Source organism: Cydia pomonella, chromosome 6 (genome assembly GCF_033807575.1).
Source record: "Cydia pomonella isolate Wapato2018A chromosome 6, ilCydPomo1, whole genome shotgun sequence".
Taxonomy (NCBI): Eukaryota; Metazoa; Arthropoda; class Insecta; order Lepidoptera; family Tortricidae; genus Cydia; species Cydia pomonella.
Window position 1 is genome coordinate 6,316,149 of NC_084708.1, and position 11,447 is coordinate 6,327,595.

Consider the following 11,447-nt stretch of genomic DNA (forward strand, 5'->3'; position numbering starts at 1 on the left):
CATCCGACAAAATGTGAACAGCGCTATATTCACTCGTACGCGAGCGAGACACGACACGATTTTTTTCCGGGCTGGGAGGGCTGGCAAAACGCACGACATTTTATGTCGTATCCGACACAAAATCGTTGTCGGACAAGTGTGAACAGCTTCATATAAAATGTTCTGCCAGTGGAACGTACGATTAAAAATCGCCACGATATCCGACATAGTGGGAACGAGCTCTTACAGTATGAGCAACGCTAACTGGCGCGGACGCGTGCGACTGATTTTACTTACAAAGGCACCTGCGCGTGTTTGCCCGCTCCGTGCACTAGCGCCAGCTAGCAAACGCCCTTAACCTTTTGAACGTCAAGAACACCTAAAGGCGCCGTCACTAGACATGATTTAAGGGCCATGAACACATTAATGATTATAGCTGTTATAATCGCTGTCAAAGTCCCTAATGTAATACTCATGCACTTTCAAGCTCACTTGCGCCCGTGACCTTGGCATGTGAGTAATGTTTTTGTTATGGCGTTCAAAGGGTAAAATATCAATGTCGTAATGCGTCGCTAGCGCGTTATTTTCGAATCGCACCCGTGCTCCCGTGTTGGACTGCACACGCGGTGTACACTTCTTGTTATTGTAACCGTTTGTGCGCCTAGATAACACAAGTACACATACACAACTCGCAAAATGCTCGCGTGCTCTTGTTTATATGTAAAGTACGTCTTCTAGGGCCGTGGATTGGACCCACGCGACCAGCGGGGCGGTGAGCGGCATACATTGGTCGCAATGCAAGCTGTAAAGCTAGTGCAGTGCATGAGGGACGCGCGGCTTTCTCTCACCACATCTTTAGGTGTTCTTGCCGTTCAAAAGGCTAAAAGCACCTAATGAGGTGGCTTTACATTAGCTAGATGCCGGCCCACACGCCGATCCGGTGTGCAGGCTAAGGAAATCGCTATGTAGGCCAATTCGAAAGTGCAACTGACATTAAACCAATTTTAGAATAATATTGGAATGATACCAGTTAGCTGTCATTCGTGTGTTCATTTCGCACTTATACGCATGTATTTGTGCGAGCGAGACGCCCGCAACTAACTGATATGATTCCAATATTACTCTAATATCGGTGTGCACGCCCCTTATTATTCATAAGCAAGGTAAGATTGAACCACTATAGAAGGCAGCGAAGAGGCCGGCAATGGAACTGGTAGCGTTTGATGGAGTCAGTTTTCTGTCAAATGCAAGTTCAAATTGGCCTGACTGTCTCACTCGTACACCGGAGTAGCGTTTCATATAAGCGTACTTTGTTATATCCAATCGACCCGCTCTATTCAGTAGGTTTCATTATCTCGATCCATCAGTTAAGTAACAATCTCTTCAATCTGGTGGATCGAGATGGTGGATCCTACTGGACAGATGGAACCTATGGATAGGAAAACGTTATGCTCAACAATTTGGTAGCAGAAGCGATGTGATTTTTTAAAATCGCGACTGTGTCGTTGACATAATATATCTGAGGACGGGCCTTACGGGCAATAAGAATGGGGCCAGTACAGCGGTGTTACGCACACGAGTTTGAGCCAATCGTGCAGTCTAACGCCACAAGTACCACAACGTGATTGGTTGATGAGTTCGCATTATGCACGCGATTGATCGCATCTAGTTGCGTTAGACAGCACGATTGGCTCGAATTTGTGAATGACACAACTGAACTAGCACTATCGTTATTGCCCCTAAGGTCGGTCCTTAGATATATGGTAAGCGTCAGGATGGCGGTGGACCTCAGCGAATTTCAAAGAAATATTTATAAACATATTGTACCTTCTGTGTACCTCAGTGTACCTTTAATATAAACCAGTGTACCTTTCCCCAAAACGAGATATTTTACAAAACGGTCCACCCGCCAACCTGACGTCAGGATGGCGGGTGGACCTATGAAATCTTGCATTATACCGCACTAAAAGTATGCAGTTATATTGTGCATGAGCTTAGCCTAGCTTGTTTTGGGGAGAGGTACACCGGTTTCTATTTCTATTTACAGAGGTACACTGAAGGTACAGTCACCATCATATATATCGGAGCGGCCAAGGTACCCACGAATATCTGAACATGCCTCTACTGTCAAGAGGTTAGAGTGCGTGTTTAGAGATCTTTGAGCACCTCGGCCACTCCGATATATCTGATGGCGACTGTACCATATAACTGCATACTTTTAGTGCGGTATAATGCAAGATTTCATAGGTCCAACCGCAGTCAGAATGGCGGGTGGACTTTTTCTTAAATATCTCGTTTTGGGTTAGGTACACAGAAGGTACAGTATGTTTATAAATACTTACTTACTGCTATGGCGCAGCGACCCGAAGTGGATCTTGGCCTCCGACACCAAAGACCGCCATGCTTCTCTGTCCAAAACCGTTTCCATCTAGTCGACGGCGCCGAGTTCGCTAAGGTCTTTTTGCATTTCATCTCTCCAGCGGGACCTACCTAGGACGTCTAGACGGTCTTCGGCCATTTGGAACTTCAGAGTACGCCCTCCAGGCTGCACGATCCTCACCCATCTGGACTACGTGCCTGAGTCATCGGAGTCTGGCAGCGCGAAAAATCCTAGGACTCACACGTGGAGAGGATGGAACCTGGAGACTCCACAGGAATCAGGAGATTGAAGATCTGGTGTCCGAGCCGGACGTCATTGGATGTTTATAAATATTTCTTTGAAATTCGCTGAGGTCCACCCGCCATCTAGACGCCAGATGTCAATGCCGAGTGCGACCGCCCTTAAAGCGTGAGAGTCAGAATCGCGGGTGTACCTAAATAAAATCAAATGAAAAGCATACCATATTTTTGTACCTAATTTGTACTATTTAGTACCTCGTTTAAAAAAATTTGTACCTCACGGTACGTAATGTTATGATCAAAAAACAGGTCACCCGCCATCCTGACAGTCAGAATGGCGGGTGTACTTTATTACGCTATGTTCCCGTGGTTATTGATAAATTCTATAAAAGCCAAATTTTTGTACCTTTTTTGTACCTTCATATTCAATTATAATATGAGTCATTTTATTTGTTCTTTCCAAGTTTTACTCATTTTATATTTTGCTTGCTATTACAATTTTGCAGGCGTTATAATTTTTCAAGTTATCGATTTAATTTTTAAGAAAAAACGCTAAGGTACAATTATTTTTATTACGCCAGGATTTAGTACCTTTAATGTTTAATCTGTTAAGTTCAAATAACTCAGAAAATCATGTCTTAAAAATGATTTTTCTTAGGAAGATTTCTTTGAATTAGCGCCTAGCCTTTTTAACGCTAAGGTACAATTATTTTTATTACGCCAGGATTTAGTACCTTTAATGTTTAATCTTTTAAGTTCTAATAGCTCAGAAAATCATGTCTTAAAAATGATTTTTCTTAGGAAGATTTCTTTGAATTGGCGCCTAGCCTTTTTTAAGACATGATTTACTGAGTTATTTAAACTTAACAGATTAAACATTAAAGGTACTAAATCCTGGCGTAATCAAAATAATTGTACATTAGCGGTTTTCTTAAAAATGAAATCGATAATTTGAAAAATTATAACGCCTGCAAAATTGTAATAGCAAGCAAAATATAAAATGAGTAAAACTTGGAAACCAAAAATAAAATGACTCGTATTATAATTGAATATGAAGGTACAAAAAAGGTACAAAAATTTGGCTTTTATAGAATTTATCAATAACCACGGGAACATAGCGTAAGAAAGTACACCCGCCATTCTGACTGTCAGGATGGCGGGTGACCTGTTTTTTGGTGATAACTTTAAGTACCGTGAGGTACAATTTTTTTTAAAGGAGGTACTAAATAGTACAAATTAGGTACAAAAATATGGTATGGTTTTCATTTAATTTCATTTAGGTACACCCGCCATTCTGACTCTCACCTTAAAGCGGTGTATTATCTCTAGTCTCTCCAATATGTTCTCCTGGTGGGTCCACGGGGTTTATTTAGCGGGTCTACGTGTACCTAATTATTTTTACCATGGGCCGACCATAAACACGATTCTATTTTGAAAACGTTGCCCGCGTAGCTACTTCAGTCTTAGGCGGTATATACTCTACACCACGTTCACAAAAGATTGATATTTTAGGTAAAAACTCACATTTCGCTATATTTGTCCATAGTAAATACTAATTCAAAAACTACTGTAGGGCCTAAAATCTTCTGTGATAGTAATGTAGAAATAAATACTGTTGACAGGCGGTCAACGGTATTTAGTACAATAATTACACTGAAACAATTCGTATAGAATACAGAACCTATGAATAATATATATCTAGAGAATCTAACTTTAATGCAATAATATAATTGAACAAAAGAAATACATTAGTACGAGTAGTACGATCAACCTATATGTCTATTTTTAATAGTCTTAATGTTCGTGTATCGGTTCTGTATTCTATGGCCATTAATTATGCTTTATTTTTCAACTTTCTTTGACTACACACAAGTACACATTATATTTGCTTTTTTCTTGAACTTTATCTTGCCCATGTTCGATTCTTCTTATGTCGATGCATCCTCATTATTTCCGTATGGTTTCTGAAAATACAATAACAGTTTTTGTATTGTTTTCTAATACCTATGTTTGAAGTCGGTTTCCTATTTTTAAGAGAAGTTTTTTTTTATGTAAGTACCGTCAAGTGGGGTAAATTAGAGCAGATGGGATACCTATCGACAATTATGTCAATAAACAGTTTTACGTTCCATCAAGAATTGAGAGGTTGCCTCAATTCCTCATGGAACCCATGATGTAAGCTAGACCTTTACACAAATATTCCTTAAACCTCGTTAAGCAAGTAGCTTCTTTACAAACATAACAAAGAAGACAAATCGTCTAGCGTGAAATACGCATCGTTAAAGAGTTATTTTCTGGTCCTGATCAGAAGTTCCACTTCTTCAAATAGCACTTTTTTGAATGGCAATGCCTGGTCTGTTGATGAAACTAAAAAACGCCTATAAGATTTGGGGAGTTCCCTTAATTCCTCGTAGTTTTGTCAAAAATAGGACCATCTTGGAACTATATACCCACTTTCAAACGATAACTAATTTTCAACATTGGTTCAGAAAGTTTTTGAAGTCGGTTAAAAAGTAGTATCTTTACAATACTTTCCTTTTACTAAGAAGGGATGACTACTACAATTTGCTTACTAAGTAAGTACTTACTTACTATTAGTATCAGATTGGAGTCGACTCGAGAGTCGATAAAATGGGCGTCGCCACCCTTTCCGGGTGGGGGGATTTCACCGCATGAAAAAGAGACACATATAGTGAGTTCTTACTGTTCTACCAAACTACATATATAAAGTAGTCGTACTTTTTGAGTCAAATTAGTTTAATTCTAAAGGTGCGACGTAATGGCCTGAAGCCCGCTCTTAGCATACCTAGTTATACTATTTGATGGATATTGGTGTCAATTTATAATACGTTTAATTATTCATTGTCTTTACCTAATTATCTTTACCTTTTGCCGACCGGTTTGGCCTAGTGGGTAGTGACCCTGCTTATGAAGTATGAAGCCGATGGTCCCGAGTTTGAATCGCGTAAGCTTTGTGTGATGAATACAGGTATTTGTTCCTAAGGCAAGCGTGTTTTCTATGTATATACGTAAATATATATTTATCTAAATAAGTATGTTTAACGTCGCCTAGTACCCATAGTACAAGCTTTGATTAGTTTGGGGCCAATCTGTGTAAGATTGTCCCTACCTATTTATTTATTTATTACCTAAGGTAACCTACATTAGGTAATGAAAGCATTTTATTTTTGTAAGGGTAACAGTTTTGTTGGGATATAAAATGGTTAATGATAAAAACTAATACTTTTACCAGCATTTTAACTTTATATTCATGTATTCGAAACCTATACATTTATGACAATAACTTTTGCAAGACGATAAGATTTTTTATTCACAGTAACTTGTCCGTATTCGAACTGTCTGGCTACCCGGCTGGCCGTGACTGTGTACCCGGATTTTATACTCTGAAACTGGAACTAGTGACAAATAAGAGTCGATTGATGTTTTTTTTAAAGACACTTATACTTAAATAGAATTACTTACCTATGTTTAATTAAAAGAAAGACTACTTATACATAATAATCCTTACAGTTTTAACCTATTTAACCTACCTACCTACCTACTTTTAATAGTAGCAGTTCGGTTCACTTAGTAGAAATACCTGTTCTAAGAATAATGAAAAAGAAAGAAGAGTAATAAAAATAAAGAATCTGGAAGTCGTTGAGGTGTTCCGTTCTTCATCAGCAATTCTACTTCAACAAATGTCACTTTATTGAGTAAAAATGCTTGTAATATTGATGAAAATCCTAAAATGACTATATGTATGCCTATCCTATACAATATGAGAAGCTCCTTCGGTTTCTCGTAGAACCTATCATCAGAACTGGACCTTGACACAAATGTTCCTTAAAAGCCTTACATGCTATAAACGAAATAAAATAAAAAACACGCCTAAGGTAAAATACTTGTCGTTGAAGAGTTCCATTTTGCTCAATATCAGCAGTTTCACTTCATCAAATGTCACTTGTTCAAATAAAAAAAACTTGATATGTTGACGAAAATCCTCAATTCCTCCCAATTGTGAATTCAAATCCTCATTGAATCCATCATCATAACTGGACCTTGACACAAATGTTTCCTAAGAACCTAGCTTGCTACAAACTTAACAAAGAATAAGAATCGCGCGCGTTGAAGAGTTCCGTTCTGGTCAATATCACTAACTTGTTTAAATAAAAATGCTTGATATGTTGACGAGAATCCAAACATTACTGTATGTATTGTATGCCTATAAGATTTGAGGAATTTCTTCGATTTCTCATGGAACCCATCCTCAGAACTAGACCTTATGACACAAATGTCTTCAAGAACTTTACTTGCTACAAAATAAACAAATAAAACATATCGCGCGCGAATTGGCGAGTTCCATTTTGGCCAGCATCAGCTGTTGTATTTCGTCAAATGTCACTTTTTAATAAAAATGCTTGATATGTAAATAAAAATCCAGAAATTATAAGATGTCAGGAATTCCCTCGATTATTTATGAAACCCATCATCAGAACTGAACATTGATATAAATACACCTTAAGAACGTTACTCGCTACAAGCTTAATAAAGAATACAAAACGCGTGCGTTAAAAAGTTCCGTTCTGGACAACATCAGCAGTTCCACTTGATCAAATATAACTTTTTTTTAAATAAAACACCTAGAGATATTGATGAAAAAAAAAAACTATATGTATTTCTATAAGGTTTGAGGTGTCCATCATCAGACCTAGACACTAGACACTGGTGTCTAGCACAGATATTTCTTAAGAACCTTACTTTCTACAAACTTAAAAGTTCCGAGGAATTGTTCGGATTAATCTCTGCCGCCTCTTTCCGTCACCGCTTTACGCTACATCATTTATATCTTCACCACTTAGATGGTTGGCAATCCTCAACTGTGCATTTCTCTAGAAACTTCCTGCCTCATACAGCTAAACTATGAAATGATCTGTCGCATGCGGTATTTCCGGCCCAATACGATCTTTCAAACTTTAAGGAAAGAGCGTGTTCCTATCTTAAATGCCGGCACCGCACTTACAATCCCTATGGTGTAACAGATGTCCATGGCCAGCGGTAATTGCTTACCATCAGTTGATTCGTCTGCTAGTTTGCCTCTTATATCACAACAAACAAAAAAAGAAAAAATCTCACGCGTTGAAGAGTTCCGTTTTAGTCAACATCACTAGTTCCACTTCATCAAATGCCACTAATGTGAATAAAAAAAGCTAAAGATATTGATGAAAATCCAAAATGACTATATGCCTATAAGAATTGAGGAGAATGAGGAGTTCCCTCGCTTTCTCATGAAACACATCATCAGAACTGTACTTCGACAAAAATGTTTCTTGAGAACCTTACTCGCTACAAACTTAACAACGAAGAAAAATTGCGCGCGTTGGAGTTCTGTTTTGGTCAACATCAGTAGTTCCACATCATCAAATGTCACTTTTGTGAATAGGACTTGATAATATGTTGATGAAAATCCAATAAGTACTATATATATACCTATAACATTTAAGAAATTCCCTCGATTCTTCATGGGACCCATCATCAGACCTTTACCTTGACACGAATGTTCCTAAAAACCTTAGTACTTAAAACTTACTTGCTACAAACTTAACTAATAAAACAAATCGCGCGCGAGTTGGCGAGTTCCATTCTGGTCAACATCAGCTGTTACACTTAGTCAAATGACATTTTTTTAATAATAATGCTTGATATGTAAATAAAATCCCAGAAATTATTACATGTATGCCTATAAGATTTTAGGAATTCCCTCGATTCTTCATGAAACCCATCATCAGAACTGTACTTTGACAAAAATGTTTCTTAAGAACCTTACTTGCTACAAACTTAACGAAGAAAAATTGCGCGCGTTGGAGTTCCGTTTTGGTCAACATCAGTAGTTCCACATCATCAAATGTCACTTTTGTGAATAAGACTTGATAATATGTTGATGAAAATCCAATAAGTACTATATATATACCTATAACATTTAAGAAATTCCCTCGATTCTTCATGGGACCCATCATCAGACCTTTACCTTGACACGAATGTTCCTAAAAACCTTAGTACTTAAAACTTACTTGCTACAAACTTAACTAATAAAACAAATCGCGCGCGAGTTGGCGAGTTCCATTCTGGTCAACATCAGCTGTTACACTTAGTCAAATGACAATTTTTTAATAAAAATGCTTGATATGTAAATAAAATCCCAGAAATTATTACATGTATGCCTATAAGATTTTAGGAATTCCCTCGATTCTTCATGAAACCCATCATCAGAACTGTACTTTGACAAAAATGTTTCTAAGAACCTTACTTGCTACAAACTTAACGAAGAAAAATTACACGCGTTAGAGTTCCGTTCTGGTCAACATCAGTAGTTCCACATCATCATATGTCACTTTTGTGAATAAAAGTTGATAATATGTTGATGAAAATCCAATAAGTACTACATATATGCCTATAGCATTTAAGAAATTCCCTCGATTCTTCATGGGACCCATCATCAGACCTTTACCTTGACACAAATGTTCCTAGAAACCTTAATACTTAAAACTTACTTGCTACAAATTTAACTAATAAAACAAATCGCGCGCGAGTTGGTGAGTTCCATTCTGGTCAACATCAGCTGTTACTTTTAGTCAAATGACACTTTTTTAATAATAATGCTTGATATGTAAATAAAATCCCAGAAATTATTACATGTATGCCTAAAAGATTTTAGGAATTCCCTCGATTCTTCATGAAACCCATCATCAGAACTGGACATTGATGTATTAAGTACACCTTAAGAACCTTACTCACTACAAGCTTAATAAAGAATACAAAACGTGTGCGTTGAAAAGTTCCGTTCTGGAACATATCAGCAGTTCCACTTGATTAAATGTAGCTTTTTTTTTTATAAAACGCCCAAAGATATTGATGTAAATCCAAAAAAAAACTATATGTATTTCTATAAGGTTTGAGGTATCTATCAGACCTGGATCTAGACACAGATGTTTTTTAACAACCTTACTTTCTACAAACTTATCAGGACAAATCTATTACGGCGAGTGTTCCATCGAATTGCTCGGATTAATCCTTGCCGCCTCTTTTCGTCATCGCTCTACGCTACAACATTTTTATTTTCACCACTTAGATGGTTGGCAGTCCTCAACTGTGCATTTCTCTAGAAACTTCCTGCCTCATACAGCTAAACTATGAAATGATCTGTTGCCTGCGGTATTTCCGGACCAATACGACATTTAAAACTTTAAGAAAACAGCGTATTCCAATCTTAAAGGCCAGCACCGAACTTACAACCCCTATGGTTTAGCAGGTGTCCATGGGCGGCGGTAATCGCTTACCATCAGGTGTGACGTCTGCTCGTTTGCCTCTTATATCATAAAAAAAAACAAAGAAGAAAAATCTCGCGCGTTCAAGAGTTCCGTTTTGGTCAACATCAGTAGTTCCACTTCATTAAATGCCACTAGTGGGAATGAAAAAGCTTAAGGTATTGATGAAAATCCAAAATGACTATATGCCTATAAGATTTGAGGTGTTCCCTCGCTTCCTCATGGAACCCATCGTCAGACCTTTACCTTGACACAAAGGTTCCTAAAAACCTTGGTACTTGAAACTTACTCGCTACAAACTTAACAAAGAAGACAAATCACGCGCGTGGAAGAGTTCCGTTTCTGATCAACATCAGCAGTTCCACTTCACCAAATGTACTTACTTACCACCCATTTATTTGAAACAGTACCTAGGTACTCCATTTTGATGCCGCCAGCTTGAAACTTCAATGGCCTCAGTGTCCGATGAACAACTTAAAAATGCTGTAAGTAATAACAATTATAATAAGTTGGGGAGTAGCGACCTTACACACCCGAGTGCTCCTGGGGAGTTCTGTTACCGGACATACAATAATAATAACAATAAATAAATATTATAGGGACATACTTACACAAATTAAGTGAGTCCCACGGCAAGCCGAGAAGGCTTGTTTTGTGAGTACTCATACAACGACATAATAATATATAATATACAAATACTTAAATACATAGAAAACATCCATGACTCAGGAACAAATATCTGTGCTCATCACACAAATAAATGCCCTTACCGGGATTCAAACCCAGGATCATCGACTTACTAGGCCAAACCGGTCGTGAAAAAAAGAGCAAAAAAAAAGAAAAATATGTCAAAAGAAAATGCGATTTGGAAACGTTATTCGCCACTTAATATATATCTGGTTCACAGCATTTATTTGGTGCTGATATAATGCCTGCAATATTACCTACCCGAGTACATTAAAATATGAATAAATTATCATAAATTCAAAAGATGGTCCCTATAACAGTTCATTTTTACATGGAAAAATGGCTTTCATATTCATATGGCAGACATATTTTTGGAAGTATAGTACAATCATTAACTTAGAAATATAGGTAACATTTCACGAATAAAAATACGGTAACACATATTTTTAATTATTTTTTTAACTTATCCTACGCAAAATAGAATTGGAGAAACTGACATAGGGACTATCATTCGACACGACACGTATAGTAAAGTATGAATCCGCTCTAAGTCCCCTTACATAGACAGTGGGAAGTAAAATAATTCTTGTTCTGAAAACAATAAAATGTAAAATGATTAGGTAGGACAATCCAAACTTCTAAGGTCGCGTAGATCAGAAGTAGATATGAATTTGTTCGACAATACGATAGGAAACTTTTCAGCATTTACATAGGCGCATTTTTTTCTGGAATACTATCTAAATTGCACTTTGTATATATGCTACATTTTTTATATAATTTGGAGCCTTTATTTTCCATGGAGTCGAACGCTATATAGCAGCTATACGAGAAAAAATA

The 11,447-nt window shown here is 37.4% G+C and overlaps 1 long non-coding RNA gene across 2 annotated transcripts; it reads right to left on the bottom strand.

Annotated features, from left to right (window-relative positions):
* Window positions 1-4,288: 4,288 nt before the first annotated feature.
* LOC133518792 (uncharacterized) lies at window positions 4,289-10,954 on the bottom strand. Of its 2 annotated transcripts, none has more exons than XR_009799529.1 (2): window positions 10,334-10,954; window positions 4,289-4,562 (listed from the first exon to the last, which is right to left on the bottom strand). It is a non-coding gene; the product is annotated as an uncharacterized LOC133518792 (long non-coding RNA). The 2 variants fall into 2 exon arrangements; XR_009799530.1 differs by lacking the exon at window positions 10,334-10,954 and adding an exon at window positions 5,191-5,231.
* Window positions 10,955-11,447: the final 493 nt, after the last annotated feature.